General features: G+C 42.0%; 1 protein-coding gene across 1 annotated transcript in view; it reads left to right on the top strand.

Moving 5' to 3' along the window:
• Positions 1-14316, top strand: part of MYO9A (myosin IXA) — a gene marked incomplete at its 3' end in the record, with an annotated part of 151229 nt that overhangs the window by 60802 nt on the left and 76111 nt on the right. The gene's annotated exons all lie outside the window — the stretch shown is intronic.

Raw genomic sequence — 14316 nt, 5'->3', positions numbered from 1 at the left:
TTACCTAGGATGAATCTCTTGCTGATGAATAGAAGACACTCCACATATTTGTGAATGACCAAATAATCGTTTTTCAGACGATAAACTGCACTGAGTTTGTGACTTAAGCGTGGGGAGAATGTTCAGTTTTCAGCATGGTAACAGTTAATTGGCAGAAACACAAGATAGAGAGGCTTTGTGGAACAGACCTTAATGAGGGGAAAAAAGTATTTCATTACAGCAAAGAGCTGAGTGATGTTTCATTAGCTTACGTACTAGTAGTAGTACTGTCTAATGCCTTTTTCAGGCCATGATAAAGAGAAAAGGAATGGAGTTCCAGGGCCAAATGCCGTAACATTACCTAAAATGTTCAAAAAACCAAAAAACAAAAAAAATCACCCCCCAAAAAAAACCTACAAAAAAACCCCAACCCAAACGGAAGGATCAGAGTTGCAACTAATGATGAACATTTAACTGACTGAAAGTATTGGAGGAGAAAAAGTGGGAAGCAGACAAAATAATTAATAACATGAAGAAAGTGGAATGAAAATTTTGAGTCTTGAAGTATGAGGACAGGGACACTTAATGGAATAGAAAGTAGCAAAACTGCTGGAAGCCCCTACTTATGCCAAACCCCATTAGCTCGGGAGACTCATTGTCACCACAGGTTATTAGCATCAGGAGCTTAGCAGGATTCCTTTGAAGTCCTGGTAACGTTGATGAGTGTGTTCAGAATTAACAGAAAAATATTAATGGGATAAAACTGAAACCCCACAAAGGTTTTAAGAGCCAAGCAAGTGTCTCTGCTTCAGGACATGAGGGCAACCTGTCAGTGTAGAACTTCAAAAGAAACTTTTGGGGGGGGTTAGGTTTCTCATTTTTCCCTTCGAAATGGAAGGAACGACTGTGCTTGGTGACAGAATAGGGATTAGATCAGGCTCGTGGTTTTATAGGACTGGTGTCGTGCATGTATTTCTTCATGGGATGCAGCGTCCTTCCATTATTAGGAAGACAAAGTCTATCAACGCTGCGTTGGGTATTTTTTTAACCTGTTTCAATGATTTTTATTTTTTTTCACATGATGATATGATTATATGCCCTAATGTTTCCATGAAGCAGCGTGTGGGATTTGATGCTGAGATCTGGCTGAACGGAGCTCATGTCTACGAGGATCTTCCAAACCTTCAGAACCTCACGGTCGACAACATACATCCGAACATCCTGGCAACCCATGTCTAGCTTACTTTTCTGCGCTACCATGGAAATCCTTGTGTGTTAGCTGTTTTCATACTAGTTATTTGGCACTAATGTCTGAGAAGACAAAGGAAGACTCTCAGACGTCAAGATTTCTGAGCAGAGTCCAAAATAAGGGCTTCAAGAAGGGAAATGCTGACTTTCCACGCACTGCTCTGCCTGTGATCAACCTCCCCTCTCCAACTGCCCTTTCTCTCATGAAATCCATTCTTCACTCTTTAGAAGCTATGTCTAATTACATCTGATTACTGAAAAGACGCTTTAATTTCACAGCTTTTGTTACACAGCTTTAGGCTAAAATCCTGTGAAAAGTTGTATAAGAAGGGAAACGAACCATTCCTGGAAGTCAGCTCTTCCCACGCAGGATGCAATTTTGGTACGGTTGCTTGGAATGTGGGATTTTTCTATATAATCTCAATCTGAATAAATTTAGATTGTTTTCTTCTCATCCTAAGGCTGTTTATGAACACTTGACGTAGGAGGAGGTGTAGGAGCTCCGTGGCTGGAGAGGGTCTGTTGCACAGACTTTGCCTCTACAGCTGTAGCAGCCGAGGTGTGACAAGAAATCATTTCTCCTTGAGGAAGCTTGCAAAAAAAAAGCCTGTAGTGGAGGTGATGATACACTGGCAGAACAAGTTTTTCTACGATAGTGTCTTCTGCTTGGGAAGGGCCAACAGACTGGCAGGATTTGGCTTAGGAAAGCTCCAGTAACAGCAATAGGACAAGAGGAAATGGCTTCAAGTTGCGCCAGGGGAGGTTTAGGTCAGATATTAGGAAAAAGTTCTTCATCTAAAGGGTTGTCAAGCTTTGGGACAGGCTGCCCAGGGAACTGGTGGAATCACCATCCCTGGAGGTATTTAAAAGACAGGTAGGTGTGGTGCTGAGGGACATGGTTTAGTGGTGGGTTTGGCAGGGTTAGGTTGATGGTTGGACTCGGTGATCTTAAAGGTCCCTTCCAATCTAGACGATTCTATGAAATATTTTAAGTGCTATTTTTGGTGATGCGTTGGGCTTCCCGTTAGGAATGCTGGTACTTTGCGCCTGTGAAGCGGTGAGCACATTTCCCTAAATGTAGCCTACAGGTTCCTTCTCGGGTCGGGACACACTTCTTGTGCCACTAAGTAACCTATTAATTTAGTTATGTGCCAGTTTCACTGTGAAAACGTGGTCTGAATGGGATCTCACTTTGTGCTTTTGATAGAGTCTGGATGAACGTAGTAGACAAAAACACTTTTTTGCTTGAAAAAAGTGTTTGAAACCTTTGCCGTCAGTGGAATCTTCAAATTGGGCTGCCTGGTGACTCTGTTCTTCTGCCGCTCTTTATGGTGGGCTCATGATTGCTCTGTGTGAGCACCTTTCGGTAGGGGTGCTCCATGCCATCCTTTCCTCCACAGGGAGAAAGGAGAACTGTGGACTCATTTTCTGGAAGAGTTTTATTTCAGAAAGAGACAGGACTTTTTTGTTTGTTTGTTTCTTTTGATTTGTTGCAGATGACATTTTCTAACCACACTGTCCAAATCGGAAGGCTGAAGGCTTTGACTGAAATCTTTTTAGGAAAATGGCACTTGTAACCGCATGACTCCACAGTTGAGACCTTGAGAAAATCGCTAGCATGATTTTTGTTGGTTTAATTTGTTTTTGACTGTAACACGGGTGTATTTTCTGAAAGGCATGACCACAGCATATTACAGATATTCAGCTAGGATACGGCAATATTACAGATGGGGACTTGCAAAACAGCTCTAAAAATAAATAGCAGGCACGCTCTACTCTGATGGGGATGACGGGTCTCCCATCTGTCCTCTTCCAAGTCCTGCCTACCACCAGCCGAGATACAATAGTTGGATCCTCGACACCCACAGAAGACATTGTTCTTGTTTCAGATTTTCCACTTCATTTTCCCTGTTAACGTCCGTCTAACGAGGGAAGGATGAGTAAGGAAGTGGGAAGGTTGTAGGAGCATGCTGGCAGTTCCTGCGTTATTCCTCGGGAGTCGTGTTAGCACAGGAACGGCGTGAGCCATTTCAGTGGGAACATGTGCGAGATAGGGAGCGGCGTTAGGATGAACACATTAACCCATGATGTGACGGGTGCGGTGGCATTGAAAATGTGTTTAATGATAATTTTTAAAATAATTAATGATTAATGGTTTCTTATTTCCTAGAGTACCAGTTAAGCTGGTAGCTTTGAAGGGCTTTCTTGTCAACCTGATGATGTATTGATGCGGGAAGATTGTCTCACTGGACAAATCCATTGATTTGGCTTCTCCCGTTGTGGTTGGGATTTTTTGGGAAGAGCATTGGCAAAAATACCTCTGAGTGGTACAGACTGACAGGTTGGGGATGGAACTTTGTCCGAGGAAGGTAATCATTAAGGTTCTGGGAAACTGGTACTAGAGAAAGGCGAGCACAAGAAGCATTAAAAAAGGATGTTTGGTACGTAAAGACAGAAATTAGTACCCAAAAAATCTCTCTGAATCTGAAAACTTTCTAAAAAATCTTTATGCCTGGTTTAGCGAAAAAGATGTTTATTACAGTGTTGTATTGGAGAACGAGTGGGTATTGTATTGTAATGACATTCCAGTCTATTTTTTCTCATTGTAAAATCCACCCATAAGTTCTGGAAAACATCATTGACACTTGCATCTCTTGGATAAAATCCATTGGCAGGAAGGACACCCCACTGCCTCCCGGCTCCGGGGTGATAGTGGAAGGTTTCTGCTGGGACGTGGCGGCCAGCTGGGGAGGCAGGAGCCAGCAGTTGTGGTAGCGCAAAGCTTAGTGGGGATTTTTTGGGGTGTATTTTTTGCAGGTACGTTCATAGAAATAAAACATAAAAATGAGCCTTTGCAGGAAAGTTTATAGCATTTTTAAATGATTTTTTTTTTTTTTTGTAATTTAGACTCCTCTTGCATTTTTTCACTCCTCGTCTTCCAATTATGCTTTTAAAGATATTTTTCCTCCTCCTTAATCAAACATAAAAATAATAAAAAAAAACCCTTTTGCAGGCTGGAGTCAGCGTGATGCCTTAATGATTCAAGTTCTCTTAGGAAAAGCAAACACGAGAATGACAGGATTTTAATATGATGCTAAGATAAAATACGAGCATGGAAAATTACATCATACTTATCCAGCCCTAGTATGATATAATAGTCCTTGATGCCAAGATAGGGATTAAGCTAGAGTCTGATATCCTGCAAGAGTACTTTCCTCTGGGTGTAAAGCCTCTGTTTAAAAAAAAAATAAAAAATAATAAAAAAAAGAAAAGCTAAGCCTGCTTGTCTCGGCCCATGTCCCATGACCCAAAGGGGAACCACAAAAGCTGCTTAATCTATCTCCCGCCGCAGGACATGGCTGTGAATGGAAACCAGACGCACAATGTATTCCGTCAGAAATAGAAAGCGAGCAGAACAGCAGGAAACCATAATTCTCCGTGCGCACACACGTGTGACTTGGGGACCCACCGAATAGGCTGAACCTGATGTGAGATAAGAGCGAGACACTAAAACCTGCATTTGGACAAAAAGAGGGATTTAGACCTTGAATAATTCCAGCAACTTAAAGGTTTTCATCTTTTTTTTTTTTATTTATTTCAAATCCAGAAATGTTCTCCCAACTTTGGTGGTGAGCTGTAGAGAGGACGTGATGCGCTGGCAGGTTTTGCATGCGGCGCTACTATGCTTCATCACCATCCTCCTCGTTTTCTGCTCCTCTGATTTAGCTCTGCTTCACAGCTACGTGTCTCTCCCTTCCTTAGATGTTACTCCATCTCAGATCCGGAGTGGCAGACCTGAAAGCCATCCCGCGGCTGTTGTTCTGTCCGTACAACTGCAAACCCAAGCTGAAGTCACCTTACATATGTTTCTTTTCAGCCCCCAGGGAGCGGTAACAGTGTCTGAGATAAAAATTGGATTTTAATAGTATTTTAGTAGATGCAGTAGCTACTTCTCTGATATTAGCACTCTTATTAGTAGCTGGCACCCCTAAGCCCTATTCACATGAAATTATATTTTGAGTCTGTTTTATTTAATCAGGTAATTTGGGATTGCTGCAGAGATGATCATCACTGAGATGCCTACGTGTGCTGTTTTCAATTGACTGCAGGTCCGAGACTTACTGAGAACGAAGGATTGGCTTCTGTTCCTGTTCATTAGGCCCCTGTATGAGATACAAATCAAGTGTATTAAGAGAGCTTGAATTGCTCTTGGTTTTGCTTGTTCTAATCTCGGAGAAATCCTATCCCTACTAGTGGTATAGCTCTTCACACTGGCTAAGCGTTACTAACATTTATTTTTTAAAAAAAAAGAGATGTGTGGATTTTTTTAGAATAGAGACTGATTTATTTCATCATTTACTCCTGCATGCAGCGTAATTTTGTTGAATAGATGCTTTGAGTCAAATAAGACAACAAATACACTTTTGTCCTGATTTTTTTTTTCCCCCTATTTGAAAATTATATATATCACTCAAACCTGCAGAAGTGCTTGAAGGAGGGAGACATCATCAGAAAATGTTAGGTAAACACCATGGGGAAAACTCAGTAGGTATTAAAATGTGGTTTTTTTCCTCTGAGTCATCTTGGAATAAGACATTTGTGTTACAGTAAGTACAAATGTAATTATGAAGTCAAATTTCACCTTAGAGAATACATGGGGAAAAATGGGAATGGCTGATAAGGATTTTTAAAACAGACATCAAATGATAACAAAAATTAAATCCCGTGTATGATAATAGCTCATTAAATTAATTTTTGGTTGGATATCAACAGGTTCCTGGGATTTAGTGCCAAATCCTTGTGAGCAGAAATGCCAATTGATTCCCAATGGGTAATGCACTGAAAAATTATCCCACATATTCAAAGAAAAACAAACAAACAAAGCCCCCATAGAGCCACTAAAAATATGTGTACAGATTTGATTTTTGGAGGGATTTCCTGAAGGGGAAGAATCCTAGTGCTGCTTTTTTTATTTTTTTTTCCCCCTGAATGTTTCATTGGAAGCACCTTTCATCCTTGTATAGAAATTATAGGAAGTCTATCAAAGGCCCTAAGGGAGAAGGGGATATTTCCTTTCTTCCTGTGTTCATATCTCATTTCCCGAAGAGAAGAGGAATCTCCGTTTCTGTTATACACAAGCAGCAAACGTATTTTGTGGTGTCTGGCTTTACTTAAAGGACTTTACTCCCGTCTTTGTGTTTTACATCAAATCTTGCAAACTTTGCGCTCAGAAAGAAATGTTTCTTGCCATCCTGGAATTAGTCTAATTGGGTTTTGTACGTATTTGTTGATACGGGTCTGAAAGGAGAGCGGCCACTGCTTATTTTTTTCCTAGAGGGCAGGAAACACCCGCAGACATGTGTGTCCACGTACGTGTTACGGAAGAGCTGTTGGGTCACTAGGAGAGGAAAAATCCATAGGTGGTTTCTACAGCTGTATCGAGATTGTTCCTATTTTAACAAATACATTTTTGGAGACTATTGCAAGTTCTTATTGGGAACTTTGCAAAGAGAGTTGCTTATAAAGATTTTTGGGGGGAATGGGTGGGAGTTTTGCATTTGTAGGGAGCACAGGTGCTGGCAATGGGTTTATCCCACGGGAGCAAATAACGTTGGAAATGTCCACCATGAGATAAACACACACAGTCTCTAGGGGAAACACTGAAAAACGAGAAAGAAAGGACTGTGACCAGTGAGGCAACAAGTCTTCTCGACTAACAGCAAAGCAACGAGTCGTCTTCTCGACTAACAGCAAAGCAACGAGTCAGCATTGTCTTCTAACAAGTCTTCTCTTCTAGATCCAACAAATTTTCCAGAGTTGCGCCTGAGAAACAGCATTTAAACATCCTGTTTTCAGGTAGTTTCGAAATTCTGGAGAAGGGTGCGCTGACCTCGCTCCCATGTCTACGTTGTCCCCTGGTGAAAAATTGGAAAGGATTTAACAGGATTACATTGACTGAAAATTGGTGAAGGTGTGATAACGTTCTGTTGACCAACTGAGTCGTTCAGCACGTCTTTATGGGTATTTCATAGATTTGCATAATGCAGAAGAAATAGGATAAGGGTTGCACACTGTCACAGTTAATAAACTCTGTGGGGTTTTAATCCTCATTAGGGCTTTAATTCGGTTTGGTGCTTACGCTTACTTTCCAGTTCTACTTATTAAGTCCACTTCTCATTAACTGAGTCTGTGCTTAGGAACTGGGGTCCAAAAACCCAGCCCTGGGCGCGTGCACCCTTCGTAAGCTGCTTTTTTTACAATAGTGACTCAAAATAGATTGCTGCTCTCCAGTATGTGTTCGCTAAGGGGCATTTTTTTCTGTGCAAAATGGTCTTTGGGTTTTTCTGCCTCATTTTTCTGTGGAGGAGCATGTGGTGCCTCCTACGCTCAGGAGATAGTAGTGATGGAGTGATGCTCAGCATCCCTCCTGAGCAAACTCAGTAGCTGTTAAAATATAATATTAATTGCTTTTTTGATGAACTGGGCATAAGAGCTGCCGGTACCGAAAAAATCCATCACCCGCCCTTTCTATTCTGGTTGTCCAGTCTGTCTCATCCTTTGCATTAGCCTTGAGAGAAGATGGGCAAATCTCTCCATGAGCTAAGATGTTTAAAGTCTTTAGAGGTCTGGAGCTGACTCTTAAATGCCACCTGGGAATCATTTCGTACCCGGAATTGATCAGTGCATCAATATAATGCTCTTCTAAGTGATAACAAAAGGGCTGAGCTTTGCATTGCTTTGCTTCTGCCGCCTTCTAATTTTCTGAGTCTCCGTGTGGAGTGATGCACCGCACAAATGGTTATTTTGTACAGGCTTTTTTTAAACAAAACGTTAGTGGAAGTGTTTATGCTGGTTACAAGAGCCCTTCATGCTATGTTTTTATTTGGATCAAAAATGTTTAAAGTTGAATGGCAGAGGCTGGTTGCCATTCCAGATATGGTCTATGGTCGGTTTGCTTTGGTTGGAGCAATTTGGGATAGGATCTGACTTTTGCGTTTCATGATCTCTCTGGAGCTACCGGGGTCCACACTCCAGGAAATGCTCAGCTATGGAAGTGCTTGGTTAAACCCACATAGTTTCCAGCAGCATCTTGATGGCTTTTTCTTCAGCAGGGTCTGTTTGCCTTCTGCTACCTGGGATGTGCAATCCCTGGGATATTGTGGCAATTCATTATTATTATGCACGATAAACCGGTGCTTTTTGCCTTGCAAAGCCCTTCAGCATTTGTTTCCGCCCATCCTCTATTCTCCAGGCTTTATTTCTTTCCTTTAGTCTGAAAAACTTATAAATATTTGAGGTTTTGTTGTTAGAATCAAACTATTGATTTTTCTTGCTCAAATATTGGGTTGGTCAACAATATAAACACCGAATCCAATAAGGATTGTGGGCGGCGCGCTGGAGAACTTTTTATCCCAGTAGACTGTGTGAAAATGTCTGTAAAAGGTTAACTGGGCGTCTGCCGGGAGGGCAGGTCACCACCGTGGCCTTCAGGGTCTGGAGTGGCACTGGAGAGGGAGAAGCCGGAGTCAGCAGAACGAAGACCAAGGGCTCTGGCCGCTGGTTTGTGGGCATCTCTCCACCTTGGTTGGTTTTACAAGGAGCCGATGTCCAAAAGCAGGGCAGAGCTTGGCGTCTCGTCTCTGCTGGGCTGTGCCATTAAGATGAAATCAAGAGCTATGTTTGGTATAAGGGTATCTTGAATGAAGCTGTTACTGAGGACCAAACCCATCCATGTGTATAAATAAAAAGTGGATTGAGCTCAGCTCAGTTGTCGTGGGCCACCTTGACGGCAGCCTGCATTCGATTCAAGATGTATTTCGGGACAGAAGATTCCCCACTCTATTACACGTTGGTAGATACTTACATCTTAAAAACTGATGTTGCCCCTACAACAACAACCTGTGCTTTACTTCGAAGAGCTGAGCTGGAGGTTTCTCCTGGGTTTGGCTCCAGGATCAAGTCCAGAGTCTAGAAGATTTGTAATATTGCAGTGCCAATGTGGACTTTGCACAAATCCAAGCTTGAGTTTTACTGTTTCTGGCAGCCCTGCAGCTCCGAGGAGGCCCAGGGAGACATGCAGGAGAAGGACGTGAGGTTTGAAAAGAAATTGGAAGTAAGCACAGTTTTGGGTTGGTTTTTTTTTTAATGAGTTTTTCAGTCGGTACATCCAGTGCCCGAGCTTTACAGCAAAGGGGCCCGTCTGCTTGTGAAGCGCTACATCTGTGGCAGTCCATATTTATTTTTTTTCAGTATTTAAAGCCATAAAATTTAACTGGCAGTTTGTAGCGTCAAAGTGCTCCCTTACATTTATTGAAATTTGTTTTAAAAGTCAAGTCGTGGCAGGGTGTGTAAAAAGTTGCTGGTTAAAGCAGGGTTTTAGGAAGTGAAAAGGATGCTTTAATCTTGGTTATCTATGGATAAGCTGTAGTGGTTTCTGAATATGTAGCAAAGTGGAAAAAAACCCCATAATTCTGGCATTTATTAAAAATATGATATTTTTTTTTCTTGAGAGCTGTACTGGCTCCGGCTGTCCAACCCCTGCACAGGCTTTAACAGCAACAAACAGAAGCAGTGTAAGAAAACCAAAAAACCAAAACCCACCCTTCTACATCATCACATACGGCTTTTTTCTGGTTTTTGCTCTTTGTGAGTCATTGCTTCTGTGGGAGAAGGTAGTATGGGGCTGTGTAATTACTGTGTAATGTGAAGATGCTATTGTTATAGCGAAGAAACCTGTCAAAATTTCATAGATAATAATTTAAAAAAAATATTGTTTCTTGGAATTTGATTGCAATCAGCAGAACTATTTTTTATGGGGAGGGAATAAAATTTTAATTTTTTTTTTTAAACAGGCACACAAATTAGAGTGTCAGTGCCTCTTTTTTGTTTTGGTTTGGTTTTGTGTGTGGGTTTTTTTTTTTTTAAACTTGATTTGCTACTTTTTCCATTTATGAGTTTGGGGAGTGTTTCTAACCCTTTTGCTTTCCCTGGATTATCCTGCGTACAGGCGAGTGTTTTGAATAATGCCGGCAGAAAAAGACCTTTACTCAGAGTTTCAAATCTCAGCTGGGTGCGGAATAGCAGGAGTAAAAAATCCTGACCCTGGGTGGGGAGCGGTGGTGATGCTGCAGGAACAGCAGCAGACAGAAGATGTGCTCGTATGTGTTTAAAGAGTTTGTAATCTTAAGAATTAAGAATCTACTGAACTTGTACAACTGTGTTTTACGGAGGCTTTTAATTTGAGCAAGTTTGGTTTTCTTAGATTATATCTTTTGCCATCTCTAAAACACAGGCTGTCGCTGCCGAAACTGTAAGTCCTTGCTCCAAAACACTTCAAAGAGAGATTTTAATTCGTAAGTCTGTCTTCCCCTTGTTCCTTTTGGCAGAAGATGTTTCCAAAAGTCTAACTATTTTTAAGGTAGCCTGAATCAGATGCCCATTGTGAAAACTTTCAGGCCAATTAATTTGGCAATGCAATCTTATGAAGAACCCGAAATACCTTACATCAGGATCTTAGCAAAAGTTGGCCAACCCCAGCAAGTGGCATTGCTACCACAGAATAAATAAAATATTTATCCTTGCTAGCCTGATATGCAGGAAACCTATTGATTAAAACCTTGTCTTCAGCTTATTTCCTGAATTGCCGAGTCAAAAAGTGTTTGATCTATTTTGTTTTCATATCAGCAATATTTTTGTGTGTGTGCAAGATGTTGTGCTTGCTTTGATCCCCAAGAGATTTGTTTTGGCGTTGCAGGAGCTATTTTTATTTTGCTTTGTGAGCAAAATAAAAAGGGTTTGATGAGTGCCACTGTGTTCCAGATCTGCCTAAATGTCACATGAGACTTGCAGAAGATCCAGGAAGCTGTAGGTGACGTATGTAACACGTGCTCTATATTTCAGAGAATATTCACCTTTAATATATGTAGGATAATAAATACAGGAATTCATAAATACCCCAATAAATACAGAAACAAATGTTTAAATCCTCATTTTAAATGCTTTGCTGCATAGGAGCGGATGAAAGCGCGTAGTACGATCCTATCTTGAAGAACAAGGTGAATGGCTGAAATAAAAAATGAAAGTGGAAAACTTGTTTTCGAAGTTGATTATTCCAACAATTTGGGGGGAAACATGAAATCATACTCTTGAAATTGCAGCAGCTCCTTAATTTGAAATGAAGTAATGTTCCCTGATGGTCCTCAGATTAGGTAGTTTGATAGTGAGGGGCTTTATCTATAATATAACGTCATCCAGGATCTATTCTAAAGAATAAATACTCCATTGAAATGGAAAAAAACCCAACAACAATCCAACCTAAAAACTTGAGTCGTATAAAATAGATTAATGTCTCTGCTGGTATTTTATAAATGGATGTTGCATGAAGGCAAAGTGCTGTCTTCAACTCTTCAAGCCAATTAAAAATATCTCATTTTAGAAAGCTGCTGCTGGTTTGGGTACTACAGACTTCATCCCAGAAGTGGTGGACATCGCTCCCCATGAGCAGGTCCGTCATGGTGCTGGGGTCTGAGCTTGGAGAGTGGGTTTTGGGGTGACCCCGTAGCACCCAGGAGTACTGGAGCAACTTGGGTGTGGGAAACCAGATTTCTTTGCTGTGTGCACGGTGGAAATTCTGCCAGGAGCAGACCATGCGTATGATGAGGCGACGTGAGCATCCCAGTTTCGGCCCCCGCTGCGTTTCATCGTCTGGGAGAGCATGCGGAGCAAAGTGCTGGTCACACCTCCACAACTCCGCTGTGACGGCGTGTCGGTCCAGGAGTTTTCTGGATTTGTCTCTGACAGAGAGAAAAAATTGGCTTATGAGGAGCCAACAAATTAGCAAATGAGATCCATATGTACGTGTGCTCCACCCCCCCATGTTCTCTATACATTGCTTTGCCAGGAGTTTCCTACCAGCTCTTACGATACAGCCATCACTTCTAAAAATAACTATTGAAGAATGTGAGATCTGGGCTGTTGATCGCGTTTTTGGGTCTCCAGCGTAGCAAGGGGAGCAGCTCTTCATGGCCTTCCCAGTTTGCCATGTAGCAGAGCCCATCTTGGGAAGAAGAGAGTGATGGCTTATAGCCCACCCTGGGCATCCCCAGAGGAAACTGGGCAATGCTGGGGTGCTGCAGGCTTAGTGATATCCTCATCTATTGTAGGAAAAAGAGGGAAATTCAGCAGTAAAGTCCTGCACGTCCGTTAGAGCCTCTAATAAAGGAGGAAAGAAAAGTATTGCAATATAAACCCATACATGACTGTGTAGAGGAAACAATGCCGTTCTTCGTTGGCTTTAAATAGAGCTGGTTTTCGTTTTTAATTGCACGCCTTTGTGTCGGAGCAGTTAATTGGGCTGGTTTGCGCTACGACGAAGCATTATGGCAGCGAGAAACGTTCCTGGGTCTTGGCCTTCGTCTTTCCCCAGGGAGTGATTTTTCTGGTGTGACAGAGGCACTGATTGTTTTCCAGCTTTATCCGATTAAATAAGCTGAGATGGAGCATGGGGTTAGAGAATCGGTCATGAAATTTTCTCTTCATCGCTGAAATATTCCCCTACATTTTGGGAAAATAAGAAAAATATAAACAATAGCAAAAAAAGAAAAAAAAAAAGCCCTATGACCCATGCTGCTTGTAATAAAAACAGCAGAAAAAATCCTCCCCAAAACCTTTTCTTCACTAAAGGGAAGAAAAAACAGCTGCTGGAAACTAGACCTGTTTGTATTTCTAAATGCCGGCCGCTTTCCAACACTTATTGGATAACTCAGACATTTCAACAGCTCACACTCAGTCTTTAACAGTGCTATTTTGGTCTGTGCTACAACAAATCCTTTCGGTCTCGTTGCTCATATATTTTCATCGTACGCTTGTTTTTGGTTTGTAGCAATGATTTTTGGGGGGCGAGCAATTCCTTCTTAATTGTTGCAATATTCAGTAATTATCCTTGCAACGTGGCTTGTCTGACAGACTCTTACTGCCATGGTTAGCAAGCGTATGGAGGCTTATGTACACTGCGGGCTTGTGAGCGTCCTCAGGCTGGTGTGGTTGGGATCACGGCAGGAGTCATGGACCGCGTTACTGCCTTCTCCTCTTTCAACTCGTGAGGGAGAGAAAGCGATGCCACCTACGGGATTAACGGCACATTAAGAGCAAACCGTTGGCAGAACAGCATGTAATCATGCGAAAAGATGCTATTACAAAAAATCCAAGGAAGAAGAGGTGGGAACAAGCTCATGGAAGATAAACGATGCTTCGGGAACTTTGTTCTTTTGCTCTGGGTTGGTGAAATAAGGCCACTCAGATGATGTACCTTGATGGGAGGGTTGGTGAGAAGGATTTCAAAGCAATGTGTGACAAGCCACTGATTTCTTATAGTTGAAGGTTTTATTGAAATAGTTATGTGTGAACCTTCTGTTCCCTTGTTTATTCTTGTACAGTGGCTAAAATGAACTGAAATTTAACGGTCACGGCTGGTATCATAAGATTTTAAGTGATTAGTGTGTACCGGAGCACTGCAGTACAACTCAAGGTGGTAATTTAAACCAAGGAAGAATCATAAGCAGCAAGAACAAAGATAGCCCTTGAATACGAATTACTGCTTCACGGTCATGTATGTAGGTGCCTGTCCCAAAGCACGCATGTTTGGGAAAATGCAGCCGGGTACCTTCCTGTGATTTTCATTTTCATCGCGTTTGATCAAACAAAATCTCTGTGCATCGTGGCCGAGAGCACCGTGGTGGGGGTGGCGCTTCAGACGTATTATTCCCCTTTCTAGGAGAGCTGTTGGAGGAGCAATGAATCTGCCTGCCATGATTTGTAGCTCCTGCTGGCAGTACCTGGAAAACTTCAAGTTTTCAGTAACATTCACAGATTTACTATAAGGGTTTTAGCACAAGGCTCGCAAAGAGGGAGGCTGGTACCAGGTGCTGCCTGCCCCAGCGCGGGCTTTCACATCACTTGCTACCGTTGCTGTGCAATACCCACCCTCCTCTTCCCTTCTCCCCGAATAAACTCTGCAAGGATCTTGGTGAAGCTAAATACAATTTTTATGGAGATACTTCCCCCCCCCCCCCCCCTTTCCTCGCTGGTGTG

The sequence above is a fragment of the Charadrius vociferus genome, unplaced genomic scaffold (genome assembly GCF_000708025.1).
Source record: "Charadrius vociferus isolate BGI_N301 unplaced genomic scaffold, ASM70802v2 scaffold132, whole genome shotgun sequence".
In the NCBI taxonomy this organism is placed as follows: domain Eukaryota; kingdom Metazoa; phylum Chordata; class Aves; order Charadriiformes; family Charadriidae; genus Charadrius; species Charadrius vociferus.
Note: the sequence above shows the minus strand (reverse complement) of the source record. Positions and strands in the feature narration are given on the sequence as shown.